Below are 6,122 nucleotides of genomic sequence, written 5' to 3'. Positions count from 1 at the left end.
CAATGTGTTCAAACCCCCTCCCCTCCCTTCTGACTTGCTATAATTTTTAGTCACTCCCAAAGGAAGGCAAAATGTGGCCAATATAATGCTTTGTCTGAAAATATCAAATCATAATGCATGCGAGGCTATTGGGCAAATTATTCAATTTGTCCCATAAAAACAAGCTATACCTTTACATTTATATGTGTGTGATAATTCATTTAAATGTACTTTGCTTGAATTGGCAGGCAAAAACTGCATATGTGTACAAGAAATGTTGATCCCTATACATTGGAGTCTATGGCAAAACTGTGAATAATTTTTTCCTAATTTAAAACTGCAATATTGGTGCATTTATGGACCTGAATAATTGACATAATTATTAGAAGATGGTAATTACAATGTATATGTGCTTGTGAGTACATGAAATTTCATGTACTCATAAGTACATATAACTATGTCACGCCGCAAATGGAAATGGCTGGAAATGAAAGTGCCAGAAGGTATTTTGAAAGGAATTTGATATTCAATAAATTTTCAAGTCTCCAATCCTTGGCAATGTCAATTTTTTATGATGCCCCGGGCATGTTTAAATTTTTTCAAGTCTTCCCTGAAATCTCCTGCCCTTCACCTCCAGAGGTGTTTATGAATGCAGCATTAAGTTTAAATTTCAACCCTTCCACCTTACAATTAACAAATCATTATTTTTGCAATGTTACAACAATTTAACAATATCTAGTAGTAATGCTTTCAACAAATTCTCAACAGATAATACATTGTATATACATGCTACTGCAATGTAATTGACTGGTAAAAAGCAGATGATATACAATATACATAGTTCTTAGCAAATGAATGCAAATTTTTAGTGTCTTTGAATTATCATTGTAAGTTGATGGTCCTGATACATGATGATGAACCATACACTGGGTGGCCACAAAGTTAAGTGTAGCACTGGAGACCTACTATACTATTTTCAAATTGAAAGACAGAGTTTTACATCATACTACAAGTGACCTTGCAGCCAGCCTATATGTAGCCCTACACAGAAGTGTCAGAGAAAAATGAAAACCTAATCATGTAAGAACAAATCTGATACAGAATAAAATGTAATCATGTTGATTGATATGAAGGGGCTTAATCATTACATACAGATACATTTAATACTTAAATTGCTGTCAACAAGAAGAACACATTGTCTACAAGAGAGAACACATTGTCTACAAGAGAGAACACATTGTCTCCAATCTACCGTCAAAATATCCTTGCCATGTTACAACAATTAAAAACATCCAACTACACTTGGCTCCTTCAGTTCTAGCCTGAGAAAACCAATAGCCATCTAACGAAGCAAATACCGCAAGTGATCTGTTGAAATATTGTGACTGCTTAAGGATTGATGTAAAAAAAGTGTTATGTTAACCCTTTTCGTGCCAGACAGTATCACTTCCCCATCAGCCAAGTCAGTAAAAAGCGGTATTGAGCCAAAACATGACGTATTTTCACCCACTTGGCTTGATAAAAAAAAATCAAGTTTATAGAATTTATGTTTTCAACAGCCTTCAAATGTACAGTATTATGTTAAAATACATCATATGGAATATGTTGTGTTTCATTATTTTAACCATCTTGACCTGGTGGTGAAATATGGAATTGGCAGGAAAAGGGTTAATGTAAGTAATATCAATTTTCAGAATTGAATAATTTCTGCATGTTTGTCATGGCACATTTGCAAAATGTTGAAGATTCAAAGCAATGGCCTTTTCTATTTAAATTTTATTTTTTTATAAAAGTATATCAATGCTCTCTTTTGACAGTAAGCATACATGTATCAAAGTAAACATGATTTCATCTTTTGTTTTGGTTTACAGAGTTGAAATAATTCAATCATATGTGAGTTGTACATGTACATAAACATGTATAGGTCCTATCTCAGCCACCAGCAATTAATCAGATTGTGAACAAAATATTGCACATTAGTACTCTGCCATAGAACAGTGTATAGAATTGAATGAAATCATTTTCTAAATGTGTAACAACAGATCTTGACAAGCTAAAAACCCACAAAAACTAGACTGAATTGAAAAGTCTGAAACTGTACGTAATTAGTATTGCCAAACAAATTCCTGTATAACTGCTACATTCTTTTATAATTATGCAAAATAAACATCACATAAAAAGCTTCATGTATTTAACTACATGTATACAAGTATGAGCTAAAGACACCCCTTAGAGTCCTTGTTTCAATATTCAAAGCAACTGAACCAGTATTTTGTCAGGGGAATTTCTCGTATCTTTGACCATGACTTCAATCTTACTGTACATGTATCAAAAGATGTCAATTTGAATTTTGTTCGCTACATGTATCCATTCTAAAACCAAATTGGAGGAAGGAAAAGGAAAACTCTGTGACAATGTTCTTAAATCAACGAAGTTGAAAGCTTCAAACATTTTTGAGTATTTGTAGAATCTACCTAAACTATAGTCCCTTGATTTTCTTTGACATATGATGTAGCTTTTCCATCAAGGGTTTGACTACTTACTCCTCAATATGGTCTTGAAGTCTTGGCAAGTATTCTGGGTCCCATCCGTTTTGTTTCCGTCATCAATCTTTATCAACTCTACACACAATGAAGTACTGTTCATGTGCCCATGTAATTCTTCAGCCTCTATTGTGTTGTTGGTGTCCTTCTCATGGCAATGATCTACAATCAAAGATAATAAAACACACATATTAGTTGAGCCATACAAACCAAACAGCATACAAAATATGTATTGACATGTAATTGAAAGAAAAAACAAAAATATTTAAATTCACTATGTACCATGTGTATAATTACTCTCATTTTCAGTACTGTACACCAGAACATCATCAGCTCAATTCTGACTGACTGTCTTCACATTTATGACCATTTCATAGATATATATCATGACCCCTATGTGACTATGCTTCTATTTTTTGTTTTTGGTGAGGGGTCCAAGGGAAAGTAGATCCAGCAGTTTAGTCAAGGTGTAATAAGCTGTTTGTCTCAAAGCAACTGACACTGGCATTTCAGTACAGTATTATAGCTGGCTGTCATATGTACCTGTACAGTGTAGTTTTCACTTACTCTTTCATTTAAAACTCCAGAATTACCTTTGCAATTAAAATACCAGAGTATGAAAGACCTACTTATTGCAAGTGTTCAGCATCAAATGTATGTTTGACTGGTACACAACTGTACATGTACTATTTAAGTCTCTTTATATTTGTCAGTTCACATTTAATTCATTTTTCTCAAATCATTTAAATATAATGGAGAGCTCTTTTGTTAGTGTTAAATGAATTTACAAAACATAAAATTTGTATATTGTGAAAGATAATGTGGTACTTTTGGTGAAAATACAGGCAATTATTCAGAGTGCAATCAGTTCAACAAACTTGTGGTAGGGAACATGTAAGAGAAGTGTTAGTTATCAAATGCTTCATTGCACCATGATTGGATTTGTTTAAATGGCAAAGTTCTTGTCAGTTTTCTCAGGAAATTGCAAACTGTACACTACTTTTACATTGACAGTTTGCATCAACATGGCCTAATTAAATTTGAGGTTTAAAAGATACAAATTTTTGTGCATGTCTCTGAAAAACCACTGAACTTAGTAAAATTATATGTACTTATAGGTTTTCCTAACACAAGGCTAGACGACCTTCAGTGCTGGCAAAATTCTGGTGCCACAATGAATGGCTCTGACTCTGTGAGCTGGAAAATTTCAGTGAAATCCTAATATATTTTATATTTCAATACAAGATATTGGCAATGGGAGAAGTGGGCCTGAGAAACGCACATGCATGTACTGTAGAAGCAGAGGTGCAATGTTAAAAGAAAATGTACCTTGGTAATTTGCAATATTATACCGTGTATGTCTGTAGGCCTATAATTACACAATGGAGTATAAAAAGACCTGAAGGGCGATGCTGAATGTAATTGAAATGTAAATGTCTACAGTTGAATGTCTGTTGATCAAATGGACATGCCTAAAATTTACAAAGTGTCCCTTGGCATAATACATTTCAAAGTAACAACCCCCTCCCCCCTCGCCCAAGGACTCCTCCCTTGCTATTTGAAGATTGAGCTTTACTGGTCAATGTTTGTTTGATTTGAACCAAAAGGGTGTTTGGATAAAGATTACAAACTTGACATACCTTTGTATAGGCATGGAAGAGTGTGTGAATGAGATACCTCCACTACACTACATTCCTGGCCGGCCGCAACAGTGAACCGAAGTGGTCAAATTCCTGAGATGAACAAGTATGTCGGTTATACATACACGCTGTTTAAAGTCACGATTCGACTGTGGTCAAAAGTACATGTTGTGTAAGGTGCTTGAGTCTAAAGCCGGCTGTTTTTTCTGCAACTGCACGCCATTATCCATGACCTGGATAAGCAGGTCTGAGCGACGATCCACTGCATAATTGTTACATCACGCACAGTTCACTGCATAAGCTGTCGCCTTGAAGACTGGTCGAATAAATGTTGAATTGTGCGAATCTTTGACGATGGTATGATACGCAGCATGGTCCCTCCACAAAATCGTGCACGCAGCCACTGTGCATGACCACGGTCCCTCCACAAAAACCGTGACATGACTTATGCGTTCCGCCGGTTTCTGTCTGTGTGTCGAGATTCGGTTCATATTTACCTTTTACCTTAGTGAAGGTCAAGGGTCGGGTAGTCCATTGTAAAAAGGGAAGGACAGTAGGGAACAGATCTTGTACTGCCTGTTAAGTGTAAGGTGTGCATTTCTCTCTTGAGTATAATTCTATTGTATATCACTTACAATCACTACTGTGTTTTCGTCCTGTGATATAGTTTCAGCTTTAAGATTGCAATATTTTTTCTGGCGGCATGGCACAAGGAACTGACCCCTACCTATTTTAATAGTATATACAGTTACGTCACAACACACCCAGCTTACATACCAAAGCATGCACAGCTGCACTCAAGGACAAAGAAAAAGCCGCTGCGAAGCTTTTGACCGTGAGAGTTTGAGCGAGATGTCTCAACCATGCCGAAATGCGATGTTTGACTTCGTTTGCTACCTCCATCGTTTGACTCGGGTCACTGATCGTTACTGCACCGGCACACGGCAGGTACTTTTTCCCTTCAATGGAGGTAATCCCCGGAGGTAATCCCAGCGCGTTGGACGATCTGCCTCAAATCATATGAACGTTGTACTTATCGCGGCTAATAACAGCAGCAGCTTTACAAAGGAATGCAATGCAACAATCTGCAATTGAGACGAGAAGGAATACCCGACAAGCTGTAAACAAAACATCGGATGAAACAGTGAAGGTATAGGCCTAGGTCATCTATTTTGAAGTTAACAAGGGGTCAAACATTTAAACATGCATATTGCATACCTATGGTGCAAGGAGAAACTCATCATTACACGGGGGGGGGGGGGGAGGTGCGGTTTGAGGTGTACCCATCCAAGTTGAGCTTGAAGTTTCCAAAATGTTGAGTAAAAAGGGGGTACCTTTAAGATACTTCACTAATAATATTATAAGCAACATATGCTCACTTTAGCTGCATTTTACTTTTATGAACCAAGTGTCAGTGACATCCAAAAACATTAAGGGACACTGTTGCATGAATATTCTAATGCCATAAAATTGTAGGTAAAATAATTTACTCCTTGTCAAGGCTTTGAACAAATTAAGATGAACACTTTCAGGCCAATGTATGTTATGTGCTGCATATAATTTATTCTATTTCAAACTCACAACAGCTTGGTAATTTTACTCCAGTGATATGAACAATGGTGGTTGTCATTACAATCGATATGTTACAATGCTTGTCATGAATTTAGTGGAAATTCTGACCCATTGTCATAGCAAGCATACTAAAATATTTGTAACTGCATTGGTGTTAATTGAAACACGAGGCCTCAAATGGAAAATAATAAGTTAACACACTGGAAAACGTTTTTACAGGTGTACAGGGAAACAACATGGGTTGAGATGGACGTGCATTATTTATGTCTTTACATTGCAACAGGCATGAACGTGCATACATATGCACATCATAGTCCCTGTATGTACTGTACTACTACATATGTACATATATGTATATTCACATATATATATACGTGCAAATGTGTGA

At 36.2% G+C, this 6,122-nt stretch overlaps 1 long non-coding RNA gene across 1 annotated transcript; it reads right to left on the bottom strand.

Moving 5' to 3' along the window:
- Positions 1–2,493: 2,493 nt before the first annotated feature.
- On the bottom strand, positions 2,494–4,965 carry LOC139137406 (uncharacterized). Its single transcript, XR_011553382.1, has 2 exons — positions 4,163–4,965; positions 2,494–2,684 (listed from the first exon to the last, which is right to left on the bottom strand). It is a non-coding gene; the product is annotated as an uncharacterized lncRNA (long non-coding RNA).
- Positions 4,966–6,122: the final 1,157 nt, after the last annotated feature.

This window comes from Ptychodera flava, chromosome 7 (genome assembly GCF_041260155.1).
Source record: "Ptychodera flava strain L36383 chromosome 7, AS_Pfla_20210202, whole genome shotgun sequence".
Classification (NCBI taxonomy): Eukaryota; Metazoa; Hemichordata; class Enteropneusta; family Ptychoderidae; genus Ptychodera; species Ptychodera flava.
The sequence above is the reverse complement of the archived record's forward strand: the minus strand, read 5'-3'. Positions and strand labels throughout refer to the sequence as shown.